General features: G+C 47.4%; 1 protein-coding gene across 1 annotated transcript in view; it reads left to right on the top strand.

The window, feature by feature from the left end:
• The first annotated feature begins 17,795 nt into the window (after window positions 1-17,795).
• The window catches only part of LOC119377432 (ubiquitin-like modifier-activating enzyme 1), a 46,991-nt gene continuing 45,462 nt past the window's right edge, over window positions 17,796-19,324 (top strand). Inside the window, exon 1 of the mRNA XM_037646903.2 lies at window positions 17,796-17,809. The gene's annotated coding sequence lies outside the window, so the exon portion shown is untranslated. The remainder of the gene's footprint in view (window positions 17,810-19,324) is intronic.

Raw genomic sequence — 19,324 nt, 5'->3', positions numbered from 1 at the left:
GCCTGGGGGTTGAGCGAAGACGTGAGAAGCATGTGGTCGTGATGAAAAGTAGGCCCAGCTGAGCAACAAACGTGACACAAAGGAGCGAGGCTTACCGCCGACCGTCCGACCACGCATGGCGTAGCGGCAGTGCTTCCATCCCACTGAAGCACGACAACTTGAAGACGAGACACCGATTCGCGGAGAATACTCCACACTGTTTCAAATATCAGTCAATACAAATGCTTCGTGCAAACATGCCCGTGTCTTTGTTGCTCCTGCCTTTTGCTCATTCGCTCTGTGTGCCCTTCTCCTCCACACAATGACCTCGTCTCTCTTTCTTTCACCAGTGCTCCTTGGGGCACCAGCCGCCCCCATTGAGGAGGGCGTTTGCTGTGATGGTTGTCTGCCAGACTTCATGGCACCCGCACTGTAACCGGTATATCGCCTCTCGCGACTGTACTATAAGCAGTATGTGTATGCGTAGGGTTCTGTGGGAGAATTAATGGAAGTTTGAAAAGGTCCGGTCTCACACTGTAAGAGATTACTAGAGCTGTGCGAATAGCAAAATTTTGGGTGCGAAGCAAATTCGAATATTGAAGTGTGAGTGCGAATCGAATCGAATCGAATATTTTTCGTATATTTCTTGAATATTTCTAGAATATTTTTCGAATACTTCAAAGCGAAATTGTAGAAAAGAAAGTTACAGAGGATTCCTAAGCATATTGTTATTAGATAGCAACATGAAAGTGTTTCTTTTCACTAGGTTGATGAAGCACTGGCGGGGTGGTGTTTCATAGTTGTCTTATCAAGAATGAGGCAATGTAGAGGCCGAATTCTATTTATGTACATGATTTGGCGCAACCAAAGTGTTGCCGCCAACACTTTACACATGATAGGCAAAGATGCCATTTCCTCAGCCACTCCTCCTCTTTCAACTTCTGTGGAAGCCCAACTGATGTGGCAGACAAGGGTGGGCTCCCTTCAAGTCCGAAGTTTCAAATCTGCCTCATAGACATCGATATATAAGAACATCTGAAATTTTGGATGCTAAAAAGCTTTGGCTTCTGATTTTTCGGACTTCCTGCCCAAATTTCAGGTCCAAAACAGCATTAATGAGCCCCCAAGTTAATACATTTGCGACCATAGCAGAGCTTGAAAGGCAGCTTTGCTGTAAAACCGGGGTGTGATGATGCGAAGCATATTAAAAATCTAGGGACCACTTCCAATCAGACGTTGACTGTGTCTTGGGCAAAGTTCGACCGTAACGGAGCTTGAAAGGCAGCTTTGCCGCAATACCGGGGTGTGATGAGGTGAAGCTATTGAAAATCTAGAGACCACTCATAATTGGACGTTGACTGTCTTGGCAAAATTCGACCGAAGCAGAGTTTGAAAGGCAGCTTTGCCGCAATACTGGAGTGTAATGAGTGAAGCATATTAAAAATCTAGGGACCACTTCCAATCAGACGTTGACCGTGTCTTGACAAAGTTCGACCGTAACGCAGCTTGAAAGGCAGCTTTGCCGCAGTACGAAAGTGTAATGAGGTGAAGCATATTAAAAATCTGAAGGGGTCACTTTTAATCAAACGGTGACTGTACTTTTTTTGGGAAGTTCGAATAGTTCGAATAGTAAAATTCCAGTGAGAATCGAATCGAATAGCAAACACTATTAGAAAAATATTCGAAATTTTGAATATTCGTACACCCCTAGAGATTACGTTAAAAGGGGTCTATATTGTATCTACAGTAGAACATCGTTGATATGTTTCCGAAAGAACACGAACAATAAATGTTCCATCCAGGAAAACGTATCATCTGAATCCAGTAAAAATTGAGGCTGACAAGTTCATGTGGAGGTACATTGACAAAAAACGTTTATTTCTCAAAAAAGCATAGGGGAACTCATCGATTTTCGAAATCTATCAGCTCGCTGGCAGCCAGAGGTTAGCCAGCTAGTTCTGGTTCTGACAGGAAACAACTCATGGTCATTTGTGTTGAAATCCCGAGACACTCATGAAGATTGCTAAATCTAGCGCTGGGACAACCAGCGAAACATAAGAAACCTTGCCGCCGTGGCAGCAAACGAAAGTTTGCGCTGTGTGAACGTCGGGTCTTTCGCATTGCCACTGAAAATGTGGGGCTGGGTTTGCCGAAGAGCGAGATGGTATATTCTCGTGCATACGCATTAAGCTAACGATCGCGTATGTTTGTAAGACCACGCGCCACTCGCCCCGTCTGTGAACAAACTGCCTGCCGCTAAACGGCTTAACAAGCTCAACTCTTCGCAGTGCATGTAACAATCGTGTACAGGATGATGCGAAATCTCACAGACATGATCGCGTCCTCGAAAGTGACAGCTGCTCGCGGCTGTCGCATCGCACACAACACTGATCAGTTGGCGTTCTGTCTTAACTCGAGACATGTGGCGGTACATTCACGGCCACTTGTATCGCGCCATCTCGCACGTCGGAAAGCTTTAGAAGATAAGCCAGCGTAAATGGCAACCAAAGGAGAAGTCCCCAAGCGCCCACATTGTGATCCGTTGAGTCCTCACAGAGATGGCGGTGAGCGCGCGTCATTTTTGGCGACTGATAGCCGGAAACCTTCCAGATTTCTTCCAGATTTGTCCTGGCAGATCTTGGCGACCTGCGGGTAGGCAGAACTGCCTAGCCTGAGCAAAACGAATGGCCACTGGAAGTGCACTGAGCGATGGGTGGTGCAACCCGAAAATGACGTTCTCTGGGAGAAAAGTGTGGAGGAAATGGGGTCGTCACAATGGTGGCATTGCTATGGTTACGTGGCACAGCGTGTTGTGTAGCAGCGGCGGCATGTGCGTTTCCGTAGTCTCGTACCTAACCGTGGCGGACTGGAGGACAACAGCATCCTTTCTTTATAACGCATTGTTAGCTCCACACTGTTCTCATGGCTGTTGTTGTAGACGTGGAGTCTGAATAAAAGTGTGTGGAATGAGTGCGTATCTACGTATCGTGCTATGGATGAAGGACTTGCAGTGCTCAGTGAAATTGTGCTAAGTGCTGCAGAAAAGGCCCATTTTAACAGCGAAGCTGTGTATCAAATTGTTCCTTGTCTGGCGAACCAAAAAACTATCATCATCATAAACGGTTGTGCCATAGAAATTGGGTAACTCTCACTACTCACCACTAGTCCTCTAAAAATGAAGCTGGCAACAGTTAGCCCAACAAATAGCTGTGAAGTGACGGTGGCCCCGAAATAATGGAAGGCCTACGCCAATGATGACATGCCTGTGGATCTATGAGAGGTGTGAACGCTTGGTTTGAGCGCGAGGATCGTCTCTGTTGTTTGGGCATCCGTGTCGTGTCTGTGACTGTCTATGGTTTAACTTGAACCTCTCTGCGCTGAGTCGCGTATAAACAATGTGGCGTCACCTAGCTAAAGCCTAGCAACGACCTAGAGGCAACCTAGAAATAATCTGCATCACCTAGCTAAGGCCTAGAAACAACCTAGCAGCAACCAGATTAGTCTTCAGAAACATCGCAGTTTTGCTGTTTGAAGCTTTGCGCAGCGTAGTGCAAGCGTCGCCATTTTTTCATTTTCGTTAGCCGTTCAAAGATTTTTTGACGGCCAGCGTGGCCGCCTGCCTTCAGGTTGGTGTGTGGTTGACAGAGAGTAAAGGCAATGGCTGAGGAAGTCGAGCAATTCGGAGAAGACATGGAGGGGACGAACGAGTAATTCAGGGAATACGCGGAGGGGACAAATAAGCAAAGGTGCGGAGGGGGGAATTAGGCACTGTGGGGAAGCCACCGTTCCTGCGCGGCAGCAGTCTGCTACTTAGTGCTTCACAAGTACACAAGAGGGCCCTTTTTATACACCTGAATGAAAGTTTGAGGCTGCAGAACGTATCTACGTTTGCAGTTTCCCGCGGTGCTGAACGTTGATGCCGAATAATTGTATTTGCCTGGAACGTATTAGCCGGAACGTATTAAACATAGCTGTATTGGTTATTTTAAGTGAAGCTGTCAAGCAAATCGTTCCGTGTGTCTTGTATCATGAAACTATCATCATCATAAATGGGGATGTGCCAGAAATTGGGTAAATCCCACAACTCACCACTGGTCCACTAAAATGAAGAAGGCAACAGTTAGCCCAACAAATGGCTGTGAAGCAACTCGTGCCTAAAACATACACAGTCATGGGTAGCCCGAAGAGAAATTGTACTTTCAAGGAAGAAGCCTAGATCCAAGAAGCGAGGCTTGCCACTATGCGCGAACCTCAATGGCAGCGCCGAGAAGATCCGGAGTATAAGGCCAAGGAATCGGAAAAGAAGAGACTGTGGTGGTAATAAGATCCCGAATACAGGGAGCACGAACGTGCAGCAAATACTGCTCATCATGTGTGTTTGTTCCCTGCGGCAAAATCCAGCCTAAGTCCCAGAAACAACAGCAACAACAAGAGGAATTGGTTGCAGTATTTGATGTTGATGACATGCCCGAGGAGTTGCCGAAGTGTACCATTAGGGAAAACTTAGAAGAAGAATACGATGATCACTATGACAATTACTAATGTAAATAAGAGCGACATACAGTAGCAACTTTGGTCTTTAATTCGTTGCAAGAAAGTTCAGCCAAGTTCAACCTTGCTGCAGCCAAGTTCTGCCTAGATACAGCACGAGACTGATCAATAAGCACGAGATTGATCAGCTTTGCATTGTATCAAGTTTTGCGCGGCTTAGTGCAAGCTTTGAGCCAAATGTTTTTTTTAGTTTTCGCGATTGCGAGTGTAGGAGCTGGGAAATCGCACTCAGCGGGAACGTAGCAATGAGGTTATACTGTACTGCAATCAGGTTTCCTTATATCAAGAATATCTAAGTTTACGCAAAAACAAAGCAAACACACGATGATCTACGATTCCATGCCCATTTCTGAAAAGTCTCTTCACAATTTTGACCCCCAATTAGGACGCTCGTTGTGCCACTCTTCACTTGTGGCACCAGGAGGGTCCTTCCTTGACAGGTGAAGACCGTAGGGCATTGGGGAGCACATGCAGACAACTGGGCGCTTCAAAAGTCCGCTGTCTGAAGTACCGAACCGCTCGCTTAGCGGGAACAGGTCATCATCAATGTTGACGTCGTTATCTTTGGAAGGATGTTGTGGTTACCGGAAATCGTTACAATCGTCTGGTGTCATCTTGCTGTATCAGGCCGCTTGGTGCCTCACACCCCGCCTTGGGAGGGCAATGCACATGCTTGAATGGCTGTCAGCAGGCAAGCAGCCCTTTAGTGCATTGTCCCAAGATCAGAGGACACCGCTTCTCTATCGGGGCCGGCGCCAGATGTAACAGCATACAGTTTCTGTCAGAGGAGCTGATGTCGCCGAGTTGAGTGTGTTGTAGGCAGGCTCTGTTGGTTAGCAGATGCCATAGCCATGTATGTGGTCTGGCATTGTAGAATTCATGTTCATGGAGTTCTGCTCCACGGTTGATGAACCTGGGATACTGTGCATGACCCATGCCGTGGGTCACGCTCTCTCAAGCCACACCGTGCACAAAATTGCCTTTCTCTTCACCACCGCACGACGTGCTGTTTTAACTTAAGGGGTTGGGGGAGGGGTTTTATAATTTTTTTCACTCACATGCTCCACATGTTACCGTATTTACTCGATTCTACCGCGCCCTCGATTGTAATGCGCACCCGTTTTCCGCGACCAAAAAAAAAAGTAATACATCGATTGTAACGCGCACCCATTTTTCGTGACAGAAAAGAACAAAAAAAGTTCATAGGAGTCTAACTTCACATATTCAGAAGAACAAGTATTTGGGTTTTAAAGAACTAAAGTTTCAAAAAAGTAAAACACAAAGTCAAAAAGCGGGCCTTGCCGCTAGAACTGTCACCGCTACGGCGGCGAGACGAGTCGCGTAATGGATCAGTCCTCGTCGCTGTCAACGCTCTTCGATTTCGGGAAACCGGCCCTGCTTTGGTCCACTGAAATCTTTTCGTGAAGCTTTGCTGTAAAAAATCTTCTGCTTCTGTTTGCGCCAGTCTCGCACGCACGTTTCGGGAACTCCGAACTATATCCGAACGACCGCGATGCGGCCCGATTTCCGTCCGTCTCTCTGCACATGTAATAACTATTCTTTTAAATGCGGCATCGTGGTACACTCGTCGAGTATTTGGAGTCGGCACTTCCATGCCGTCGATGCGAACGCAGAACGGGATGACAATCTCCTCAGCACACGTACGAACAGAAAAAATGGCAGAAATCGTAGGAGGCGGCCATTTTGAAATGTCGATGGCAATACGATAACCGAGTTTCTTTTTTTTTTTTCGGTACTCGATTCTAACGCGCATGCGATTTTTGGACTCGTTTTTCCGGAAAAAAGGTGCGCGTTAGATTCGAGTAAATACGGTATTACAGTCATCGTATTTGTTCAGTGATGCATACAGCTGAAAATCATGTAATGCTTACATAGAGTTATGCCTGTCTCTCACGTGTTTAATGTAGAAAAATTATTATTCACGTATTGCCATCGCCTTAAGAGTCTCGACACCAAGGAACAGAGTGGTGCTCATGAGCAATAGTTGCTAGGTTGAAGAAGTTCGCTGCCGCGGCTGCAAAACCCAAAATCGGGGCAAGCCAAAAACAACTTTTTGGTCTGTGAGCTGAATCCTGCCTTAACTGTCGGTGCTACTGTGCCACACATACCCCTTTTTCTATACCTGCTCGTGTCGAGGGTTTTATGAAGCTGAAAAAAGCCTGCTTTTGGAGTGCGGCCTGTCATCATGCAACTGTCATGGAACGGGCCACCACTGCGGAAGCTGAAAGTGCATCAAAATTTATCGGAATGCGAAAGGGGTGCTGATGTGGCATCCAATTTGAAAGTTTGCGTAACTTTGATTTGGTCAACTTGACGTCGGAGCAATTGTTTTGGGTATACAGCACCAAAAAAACGCGTTTTCTAGGGTTCCAGTGATGCAAGGAATACTCATAACATTCTTGAAAGATGAACATAATGGTTGATTAAGCACTAACCTCTAGTCAGGGCTGGGCAGTATCGAAGATATATGTATCTTAGATACTATCCTAGATACTCTTTTGGTATCTTGTATCTGTATCGCAATACGTCTCACAAGACGAGTATCTGTATCCGTATTTTCAATACATTTAATATGTATCGTGAATCTTAAGGTACAAGACACTGCTATAGCAACACCACCGTGCAAAACAATAAACGTTAGTTGAACTCCGCTTCTCAAGCTGATACTGCTGCCACTAAGCCACCTGAATACAGCGAGATTCTTTTATCTTTCCGCCAGAGTCCTCCAGCGAGGGCAGGTGTTGAGGTGTGTGCGTCGCTATTGGTGAAGCGGAGTCACATAGTGGCGCTTGTGCCATCTCGACAAAAACAAGTATGCGAACGTCTGAGCGCATCCGACCTTTCGTTTTCTCGGTATTTTCTTTTTTTTTTAGTTAGTCGGTGCCATGACACTTGCTCGTAACCACTGTACTGTTCTGCATACTCCTATGCATGCGGCGTCTTTCGCACAAATTCTGATGCTGCTGTAGTGTCATTACTTGAAGTATCTCTTGCTTGGTGCTTTATTACAAAGTCCGAAGAATACAAAGTGGGTTGCTTTGCGTCTTGCGGCTTTCACACATCAGCGATTTGAAAGATATTGTGGATGCAAGCTTGACTTACGTACAATAGGATTGACGTATACACGAATGAGAGCCTAACAACTATCGCACTACTGGTGCCGATGCTAGATGAAATAGAACAAGCATTTACCTAACAGACGATATCTTGGCATATTGTATCTTTGTTCTTCCTGCTAAATTACTGAAGGAGTTCTTTTAGTCATAATTTGATTGTTAGCACAAAGGCTTCCTTTGCTGTCCTCCTTTGCATTTATAGATTTTGTCGGTCTGTTTTGTGCAACAGGTCTTTTGTAACCAGCTGCTAAAATACATTCTCTGCTTTATTCTTATTTTTAATTGTCTGTGTCAGTCCTACTGTGTTTTTATATCTACATTCCATTTGAGTTTGGCATTATGCCAAGGCAATTGTAAGACAAAGGTAAAAATCTGGCCATACCTAGCGTATAGGCACTAGGCGGCCATCGTAAGGCACCACAGCGCCAAACAGCGCCCAAGTGGCAGCAGACAGCACTGGCATGTGAAGCAGACTATGTGAAGAAGGTTCTGTTACGTTGGGGACCGTATTCATAGAGGAGCGGTGGCGTTTCTTTTTGAACCATCCGAAGCTGTACGCTGTTGTTATTGCCATTTGGCGCCCAAGGCAAAGAGAATCGGCAGCAACAGTATTCTTTTGAACAATGCACATAGTGTTTGACTGTCGAACAAGTGTTCAGATAACGGGGCCCATCGCCAGGCCTCTGGGAGACTCCCACGCAGTCGTTTGCAGTCGTGGGCACGTTTAGTGGTCACTTAGTCATCTAGAAAAAATGACGTTTCCCTTTCATGTCTTCCCACTGAGGAGCGCCGTCGGAACATCAAACGAGTCAGGTTCTTTGTGGGGCATATTGTGCTTTTAGGCGTTTGTTTTTGTTCGGAGGCAAACCAGACGATACCATCCTCTCTTTCAGGACTGCAAATTAGACAGGCCCGATTGCAGACACGTAAAATAATCATTTTTACATTTTAACTGTCGACCTAGCTGTTCCTCACTGTTGTCTGGAGGCTCCTGGCGCGAAGGTGAGTCCTGACAGCGCAAGTGCATCCATGGCGCTGCTGGTTATATCGCATTGCGGTTTTAAAGGCTTGACCAGCTGGTGTACACGTTTTCATGCGTCTGGTCTAGAGAAGGGTCACCGCTTGCATGAAGGCAGGTCATGTGCACGACATCACGGAGTATAAAGGCGACAAAGAGTGCAAATTGCATTGCAAGTTTTCTCCGCAGATGAAGCTTAACGCGATAAGCTACAATGTGGAGCTAGATATAACTAGCACCTTTTCTATTTTTCTAATATGTACTTAGTTATTCTGTCTACATGTTAACATTGTCTCCTAACGTTTAAAAAGGAGTGCGTACGCCTTCCATTCGCGTTTCGTATCTTTACGCAATGCTTCACCGGTTGCACATGTTGTTCCTCAGTTGTACCTCTTGCACACTCCTGTTCCCGTTTTGTTTTTCCTTTCTTTTCGAAGCTTCGCCGATTCTAATATTTTAACGGCTATGGTAATCTTCTGTCTGTGTATTTCACGTAGCTTGACGCAACAAGGGCCGGCGTTGATGGTGATTGCAGACGGGAACCGATGTAACTGGATGTACTCGGCTTTAGCCATGTTTGCATAGCTGTTTGTGCAGCCCATACCGCAACATGTCTGCTCGGACTTGGTTCCACGAGGCATTTCGGCAGTGCAGGACACAAGTGACGAGAGCACAATGAAGCGCAGCCAACATCCAGCTTCGCGCCCCGTAGCAAGCGCCTGCCCCTTTTGCGGCACCCACATACAATTATTGTCACGCATCCACCGAAAGAGGCGCCAGCAGTCCAAACTCGCCCCACACCCGGTGCCTATACAGTAACAAAAATTGGGCTTATGACTTGGTAAAATAGCGAAATAGAGTTTGCATTATAATAATAAAAAATGTAAGCAAACATATCTTGAAGGTAAGGGGGTTCGAGAAACATTATAATACCAAGTACTCAGTTTTTCTCATGAGGCTCCCCACGAGCCATTTTATGCTATTTTACATAGGAACTGAGTTTTCTATTGTTTGATGTTAACATATAACTTGAACATGCATCAAGCTCTATTGTCATAGCTTCTAGAGGTGCCACCTGTATCGTGTTTATACAGGGTGTTTCACATACCGTATTTACTCGAATCTAGGCCGACCCCCGAAATTGGCAAGGCCAGAAAAAAAAAAAACTTTCCTCGAATGTAGACCGAATGAAAAAAAAAGAGAACACCATTTTATTGGTAGAAAACACAGCCTTTATTCTTACTCAAGCGCACACTCCGTAGGCATGCCCTTTTTCTTACGCAAGCGCACACTCCGTAGGCATGTAGTACATAAGTTTATTCATCGTCGTCGTCGTCATCGTCTACAACATCGCTGTCTTCTTTGTTGCTAAGCTCGTCCCAGAGAGCATCATCCTCGCTTCCGTCCATCGCATTGGAGATACAACACTTTTTGAAAGCTCTTATCATTTCATTTGGGATTTCATTCCACGCCGCGGCGATCCAGTTTGCCAGCTGGCCGAGCGAAGCACGCTTGATGCGCCCGGTTGGGGTAAACTGGTGTTCCTCCGACGTAAGCCAGTCGGTGTAGTGCTTGCGAAGCCTGTCTTTAAAGGGCTTATTAATTGCGACGTCAAGCGGCTGGAGTTGGCTAGTCGTGCCACCAGGAACTATGGCGATGTCTGTACCAGCACGAGAAAGCGTGGTCTTGACACCGTCAGTCAGATGGCCGCGGTAGGAGTCGAGGACTAGAAGTGACTGCTTGCACAATGCGGTCCCTGGACGGCGTTCCCAAACCGTTTTCACCCAGTCCTTCATCAAACCGCTGGACATCCATCCTTTCTCGTGAACATGCACCACAACATTCCTGGGGAACTTTTCGCCCGCTGGTACGGTCTTGCGTTTGAAAATTATGAACGGAGGAAGTTTCCGCCCATCGGCGGTGCAGCACAACATAACAGTCGTTCGCTGTTTCTCGTAACCCGCCGTCCTGAGCTTCACTTCCTTCGCACCCTTCTCGTTCACGGTGTACGTCATCGGCATGTCAAAGAACACCGGGGTCTGGTCGGCATTCGCGATTTGTCCCAGTTGGTAGCCGTTTTTCCGCCGTTTGTCCATTACGTACCGCTGAAACTTCACAAGCTCCTCCTCGAAGTCATTTGGAAGCTTTTGACACACAGAGGTCCGTCGTCGCAGGCTGAATCCAAACCGTTTCATGAAGCATGTTGTCCAGCCCCTGCTGGCTTTAAAACAGGCTCGTGAGACACCCTTCGCGGTGGCGACTTCTCTGGCCTTCGCCTGAATAATTTCAGTCACGGGCATTCCCGCTTCCCTCTGTTCTCTAACAAAATCGGCGACAACTTCCACCGCATGGTGTCGGCCGGTTTTTGGTCCAGTGAACGCCATGCGGGTTGCTGCACAACTGAAGAGTTCCGCATGTTGTTTTCGCCATCGTCGCACATTCTTTTCGTGCACGCCGAACTCTTGCTGCGCTCGTAGGTTCGATGTCTTTTCCGCATGTAACACGACCTTCCGCTTAAACGCCGCGCTGTAGTGGCACCGCTTGGTTGGTGCCATCGAATCTGAAGCACAATTGACACAGGCGTTTCGCGAGCAAGAGGCACAACTACACTGCACGATCGCTTTCAGAAGAATGACCATTGACCAACTCCGCGCCTCCGCTCCACGCCGTCCGCCACGCGATAGCCAAGCGATAGGGACCACTATTCTCCCGCTGAACAGGCCTGAGCGGCCTCGTCACCGTGCAGCTACCGTAGAATGTCACGAAAATGAGCCTCCGGCATGCAAAACCGGTACCTTGAGATGGGCGCATCGAGAGCCGTAATGCCACTCTGGTAACGCTGTATTTTGTTGCTTGTCGAAATTTCTCTCATTCTTTCACGGTACCTTAACACTTTCTTTTGATCTTGCCGCTTCTTGGAGAATAATGTTCTTGTCAATGCCAAGGCTTACGTCCGCAGGCAGATATGTAGGTCTCCTAGTTGCAGCAAATAGAGGAGTACATCCCAGTCTGGTTGTGTATGCACGGTTGTGGTGAGCGACTGCCGCTTCCAGACAACATTTCCAACCACCATTAAATGCTGGATACATACTAATGTACTGTTTAACGTCTCTGATCGCCCGCTCAGCTAACCCATTTGCGGCAGGATGATGGGGTGCAGTGAACTGCAATGTGATGTTACGCTTTTCAGCCCATTCCTGTAGCCGACGACTTCGGAAGGCAGGTCCATTGTCTGAGACGATTACCTTTACGTTGTCGAACATATTCCTGCTCAAAAAGAAATCACGCTGTTTGCGTCTTCTTTGCCCGGTCTTGCTGCAATCATACTGGTGCACTCATCAATGCAGAAGAGGAAAGCTTGTGTCCTTGTAACGAGCTGTACGACGAGACAAAGCTCTAGACGAGACGCTCGTATTTCTGTACGGAGAGTCGCGATGACAATCGTCATCGGGCAGTAACGAGACCGTTTATGCAATCACACAAAAAATGTATTTACAAAAGACTAGAAAGATCTACTAATAAATGAAGTTAGGAAAAAAATATAACATGCTTGGAATGCTGGTGTAACAGTCACAAAGGCATAATAAAAACAGAAAGAGTTCACCGGAGAGGAAAGCGGTGGTCAAGTCCCGGTGCAAACTCGACGCTGGGAGGGGACGGCCGACGCTGGGGTAGAACTGTGCGTCCGATGACCGGCGCAGTCAAGAGCACGGCTCACTGCGGAGGTCGTTGACCTGGAGCCCGCAAGGCGTTTGCCCTGCCCATCTCGAACGCTGGCTGGCGCTCGCTGCCGTAGATACTGGATTCGCCTGGCGGAAACGTCCTGGCGACGTTTCACCCACGCCAGGCCCGAAGCGCAAGGACGACTGGTATGGTCCCAGGTGGGAGCCTGCTGAGACCTCGAGTCCGCAACCCGACGGGTCACTGCTCCCACGCCCTGGTTCTTCGATCTCCAGCCACGTCTGCCTCACTTCTTCTCCTTCTCCTTCGAACCAGCATGTTCCCCGATTTTCGTGCGTCATCTTCTTCGATGGTCTCTGTGGCACGCACTTCAAACCCGATTACGCCACTTCGCCTCACGCACGGCCACTTCACTTATCACAGTCCTCTAACTTCTTCAGACTTTTTCCGTAGTTCCGCAAAGTCCAGATGAACTACTTCAAATGGCGTGTTCGAATGTGTTGGTATAGCCATTTTCTGCGTTGGTTGTTTAAATTTCACTTTGTCAATCTGGCATTTGTGACAGGATGATACATAGGTCTTTGTGTCTTGCTTCATGCGAGGCCATGTGAACCTCTTTGTCAATTTCATGTACGTCCATAAGCCGTCGTGTCGGCCTGATTCAGGGCTGTCATGATACAATTCCAGTATTTTTAGAACTAAGGAAGTAGGTACGGCAACTCTTCCATGTTCAGTTTGCTGCAAAACCTCACTTCCTTCTACAGGTGTGCGCCGCCGCCGCCTGCTTTTGGTCACACCGCTTGCGCCGCCGCCGAAGTCTCAAGAGAGATCACGCCGCCGCCGCGCAATAATTGCGGCGCGGCGCGCCGCCATTAGTCTTTTCTTTTAATTCGAATGGGGAATCTGGAAATAAGATACAGCACTTCATCGGAGGAGCTCTCCTCGATGTGCCCATGTAATGAACTGTCCATTTCAGCGGCTGCTGAATAGCGGGAGCTCGGCGAGAAGCGCGCCCCCTGTTTCCGGTTCTTGTTCTGCAGCACCATCATGACATCACGAAGCTTTCAAACACTCTCGACACAAATGATAGGGATGGAATGCACTTCAATGCAATGAACGCAGCCCTCAGAGGTCCGATTTTCGGTGCACATGTCTTTTGATCGTGTTAGCCATCGATTTAGGTTTAATGCGGCCGCTCGTCTAACACAGCTGTAAGGTCGGTACACATTCCCTGCATCATTCTCAAACATCTGGGACACATTCATATGCAAATTCAGACTTGAAAATTCCTGTTTCTGTGCATTTCGTCCACTCCCTTCTTACGCTAGGAATGTGCTGGCGGGTTTGGTGCAGCGACGTGGTCAAGAGCGAGGTGACATCACAGCTCACCGCTTTTTCGAATCACTGAATGCGTTCTGCCGAAATGGACTGTGGACATCTCCTTTGGATGAACGCATCGAGAATAGCTCCCCAGAAGTTGTAGTATCTTTTCTTCTCCAGAAATATCACGAGTATTGCCTGACCTTAACGCTGCCGCGTCCTCCAGCCTTAAAGGGCGACGACCCAACTCGCTGGATAGCATATTCTTGGAGTCTTGGACCTAGTACACTGTGCATAAATAAATAAAATAGATAAGTAATATATATATATCTCAGTGCGTTAGTAGACTTTTTCCTTTCATTCTTACTCGAGTAAATCGATAAATAAATGCAGAAGTAAAGAGATTGGCAAACTTAGAATATAGCTGAGCTAGTTGGTATGTATTCATGTTAAGAAGACATGACGTGGAAACACGTACATAAGAGAAAAGTCGAGAGAGTGAACAGCTATCAGTCACGTAGACCACTACTCGCACTTGATTGATAGGTATGGCCTCTTACATGGGAATGCGCACATAAATATTTGTGTCTACCTTCGTTTCCGCCGCTGTGTTTTTTCGGTTGTTAGCGGCGTTTCTGGTGTCTTGACTACTCTCCTGTGTCCGTGTTTGCACGCCCTGTTTTTATAAAGGGCCCCAAACAGCCTCTGAAAATACAAGAAAAAACAAAAACGAGTGCGTTATTCTCTCTTGGCGTTTCTTGTCTTTTGGTGCACTTCGTGATGCCAGAACAGTGATTCACGTGACATCATCAGGGTACATACTCTCGACTGGTCCATATACGAGACATAACAGTTGTGAATTATCTCCCATACTGCTTTGCTATGCAACCGCCCACCCGCTCTTGCTTCTCTCGCACGACTATCGTGCGCAATTAACTGATTTCACTCCATTTTGTGCGTTTGCGACCGCGCATGCAGAGATAACGGACTGTAGCCGACAAGTGCGAAATCGTGATAGGTTCAACGCTTAGTGTTGACATTGTATGCGTGCTTTATGAAGAAAGAAGTGGTGAGGAGATTTCCCCTGTAAAAAGAGTATTGAAAGTGAGAACGAAACCAATGGAAAAGGCGCTGGATTATATAATTCTTCCAACGGACGCACTCTTTACAGCAGAGACGATGCAGCCTTCCAGGAAAAAGGCGAGCCCACTTTGACGGTTTTTTGTATATTTGTTATTGTCTTAGCAATTGCATGGACTCTCAGAACAGGTTTTCACCATCGCCGTCATGTTCCGTATCAACTCTAAATCGATAACATCGCTCTGCACATTGAATGTTCTACCCGCGAGTAAAAGCTCGTGAGCGTTGGCAAGGAACATCGCTAAAGCAGAGATGAAACAAGCTGGCCATTTCCGTCACACAGAATAACATCAACCCGTATGCGAGGCCTGCCGTCGATTGCTGCTCAAGCAGAAGGAAACGCCCCGCCCGTCATTTGTTGGGCAAAGGAACATGAAGGGATGTCTGGGGAGAGGGACTGCGTAACTCGAGCAGCATCTGTGAATTTTGACTATAAGGGTGCGGTCAAGATCGCTGGCACGCGCACTATTTTGGCAGACATCCTCCAGCGAACGGCTCGTGTACCTTCTACGTGCTGTGAGCGCTGTGATCTCACTGCTTCGCGCTCGGACCACTGATACGAGAAACTGACCGAAAGCTGCTTCTCTCCCGGAGCGGCCGTATTGCCATACACCAGCGCTTTGTAGAGTTAAGTGAAATCGGAGCAAAAAGAGTTAGCTGCTGGCCTCGTTCATGTCACATTACAGCGTGTACTTATCGCATTCACTACCTCCCCTCCCCCCCCTCCCCCGCGATTTTGGGTCTGGTGCACATGTCTAGTTCCTTTCCATATCTTCACTGCATTAACTTCTTCGTCTGGGAGCACGATCGCTAATGGCGACATTGCATCTGCGTCCTTCATGGAGGCTCTGGGGCGATGAATTACCTCAAAGTGAAATTCCTTAAGTTCACCTACCCAACGGGCAATCTTTCCTTTCAATTCAGCCATCTTTAATATATACGTTAGGGCTGCGTGGTCTGTATAAAGCTTGAACTTTGCGCCTTCCAAATATGACCGGAAGTAGCGGACGGATTTTAAAACGACAAGAGCTTTTCTTCTGGTAGTTTAATTCGGTCTTACTAGAGAGTTTTAGTGCTGGGGACCCCAAGCCACCTGCGTACGCACGCTCTTGCGTTCCTTTGTACTGCCAGCCGCATCCATGGAGAATACAAAAGAGCGCAAAAGAGCGCCCCCAAGCCCGCAGGAACCCAGCAATAAAACTCTCTATTGAATGTTTAGCTGTAGTATCCAACTACACGAAGCTGTTCGTTTTGTGGTCGTGAGGAATCTCACTGATACAAGACGGCCCCCGTTCTATTCGCGGCGAGATCGACCTATAGGTGGCAGCACCGTCACCCCGCTAGTGTGGATACCGGTTTCGGGTGGTGTGTGTAGAAGTGCACGGGCTTCTGTTGTCACATCGTGATTTTGTGTTCCGTACCCGCAGAAAGCTCTTCGTTATCGATGGTGAGGTTTTGTTCGGTGCCACAATGCCGCACGTACTGCAGAGAGCCAGGGATAAGCTTCCATTTTTATCCCACCGACGCGGAATCGCCGACTGTGGCTCGTTAGGCTTCGTAACGGCAGGAAGCCTTCCAAGTACGCGATGGTGTGCAGCAAGCACTTCGACGACGGTGCATTCGCATTCGCAGACGAGAAAGAATGGTGAGTAGTCAGCGATAACTTCGCTAATGTGTGCATTTATATGCTTGTTGCTGCTGTGCACTACGAGCGTGAAGACGGTCGCAGTAAGCGAACGCTCGGGGAAGCTTCCCTGTGCTTTGATTTTCCTACACTTCCGCAGGAAAATTAAGCGAGAATCATTCGAGAAAGAAGAAAATTAATTCATGAAATTTATTTTTTGTCATTCATGTACCGTCTGCGCTGTGAATGCAAAGTTTGTTCGCGCTTGGCTATTAGTCTGTTTAAACGAAAATCCCCGAGCCCTTTTGTAGTTCGCGCATGTTTCATTGTGTTTGCACGGCCGCGAGAACAGTCCTCAGTATTCCGCAGGGCAAGTACGTGCACCGAAACGCGGCAAGTGTGTATGAATGATCTGCTGCATAGTAAAGAGTATCGTTTTGTGAGCCCTCACTCGCCACGTAAGCGATGAAAATGCGCGAGCGAGTTCATCGCCACTGCTGATCTTGATGAATATTTTTTCTCGTTCACTCTCTTTTTTTTAAGGGTTTTCGCGGAAGAAATTGAGGCCTGACGCACTTCTGACACTGAACTTGCCAAAGCACAAATTTGACAGGCATAAGCTACCTCGCAAGTACACGGGTGTCTTTGTATACATTTCGCCACAAGTTATAACTGCGCAAGGCAACTCAGTTTTGCGATTTCCGTGTCGTTCCATTTTCTGTTCTGTTTAGGGGAAAATTTAAGTACTGAAGTGTCAGACGTAACTTGACAGAAATATTTCTCTGCAGTGGGACCAGGACCGTACACAACTAAAGCTCGTCGCGTAGCCTATAAACGACAGTCCCGAAGTTATACACCTAACCACAATGCACAAGTGCAGGAGAGCCTTTTTTTCAACCACCGAGCCGCTAAAAGGCTATATTCACATGAGATTTAATACTTCTCATCTTTAGGACAACGCCAAGTGCACTTTGCAATGCGCTTGAACCACAGAGCGGCACCTACACTGATATGACTCTCGTGAACGCACGGTACGACGACCACACACGCACTCTCGACAAGTGCACTCACTGATCTTATTACAGTACATATACAGCCGATCAAGGCCAAATGCGTCTTTACATCGTGTTAGGCATACGTACGAGCGGTTAAAGTTGCACCAACGCAACGGAAAAAACCGCCTTTTGAGGCCCTGCATGACGTACGCGCACATGCAAACACAACGCGGCTAGCAGACGACTCATGGAGCAATCCACACTAGGCGCGCTTCAGCCATAGCCGCCAGGCTGCGACTCCGCTCGATCTCGCGGCCAATAGTGAACGCATCGGTGTTCAATTCGAAGGGCAGCGAAAAGTCTGGTAAGCACAGCACTGGATCAGAAGAAATTAAGTGGACCATTTCTCTGTAGGCGTCGTCACATTCTTCTGTCCAACAAAAGGGAACATCCTTCTGCGTCAGTCTTGTGAGGCAGCGACTTTTCAGGGCATAATCTTGAATGAAGGCTCAAAAATGACCCAATCCTAGTGTACATCGTACGGCTTTGCTAGCTTTCTTATGCGAGTGACCGATTCCTCCTTCGTGTTCTTTGTTGTTCCATCTAAAAGTCTGCCCAGAAAGGTGACTTTGGTTTTGAAGCACTCACTCTTCTTGAAATTAGTAACTTTTAACCTAGCATCAGATATAATGCTGTCAGAAAATGAGCCAGGTGTTCTTCATGGAGCTTTTCACTTTTAGAGTAAGTGATGATGTCGTCTACATAGACGTTGCAAAAGCGTCCAATGTAGGGGTCCAATACTGCGTTCATCATTTCTGAAACGAAGGCGGTTATATTCATACATGCCAAATGATATTGTAAATGCAGTGTATTGCTTGGTGTCTTGTAGAGGCACCTGCCAGAAGCCCTTGCACAGGTCTATGCGAGAAAAGCAGGTACAGCCTCCCATTTCATCGATGATGGTGTCGATCCTCGGCATTGGAAAAGGAATCAGCAGTGTCTGGCTATTTACTGCTCTGTAATCCGTGCACAGGCGCCAGCTACCGTCTTCCTTTGGAGCAATGGTAATAGGTGAGGCAAATGGAGACACCGACGGGCGACTTACATTGGCATCTAACATCTTTTGAAGTTCTTCTTTTAGCCATGCTTTCTTCTCTCGCGTCAAGTTATATGTTTTTCTTTTTTTTTCACAACTGTTTTGTTGTAAAGCTGAAATGGAACCTCAAAATTTGTAGTCGCCGGTGGATACCCTCCCAAGCAAACCAGTTTGGGGTACAGTTATGGAATTACACTGCTTTTGTTCAGTACGGCTCCGCTTTGTCAGCTTCTTTATCAACAGACACTTCATCGTTTCAATAAATATTCAGTCTCAACCGCTTCATATCAGGACGAGAAAGGAGAAAGTCGTACGCCACTTCGTCTAGAACTACTGCAACAACTTCTGCAGTTTTAGACTGGTACATCACTCACAATACTCTTTCTCGCTTCCATCGCTTCCATCGTACACAAGAACAGACCTTCCCCGGAATACATCTTGATTTTAGCATTGCTGTTCTTAAGGATACAGTAAAGCCTCGGTGATACGATCACGGCTCGTACGAATTTCGGGGTGATACGAATTTTTCTCTGGTCCCGGCCAAGGCCCATTACCCTGCAACGTATTGGAGTACGGTTGTTGCGAACCGATTTGCACCCCACGACGTTTGATACGAATGTACACTAGCACACAGGTACGAAGAGGTGCTGCCCGCGCTATCGCGGAAGATCCGGCAGTCACGCGCGGGCGCGGGCATACGCGCTGCATGACCATCAACGGTGCGTTGTTGCCTCCGAGATAGTGCGCGCTAATCTCGGAGGCCCTTAGGCGTCAACGCGCCGG

The sequence above is a fragment of the Rhipicephalus sanguineus genome, unplaced genomic scaffold (genome assembly GCF_013339695.2).
Source record: "Rhipicephalus sanguineus isolate Rsan-2018 unplaced genomic scaffold, BIME_Rsan_1.4 Seq463, whole genome shotgun sequence".
NCBI lineage: Eukaryota > Metazoa > Arthropoda > Arachnida > Ixodida > Ixodidae > Rhipicephalus > Rhipicephalus sanguineus.
Note: the sequence above shows the minus strand (reverse complement) of the source record. Positions and strands in the feature narration are given on the sequence as shown.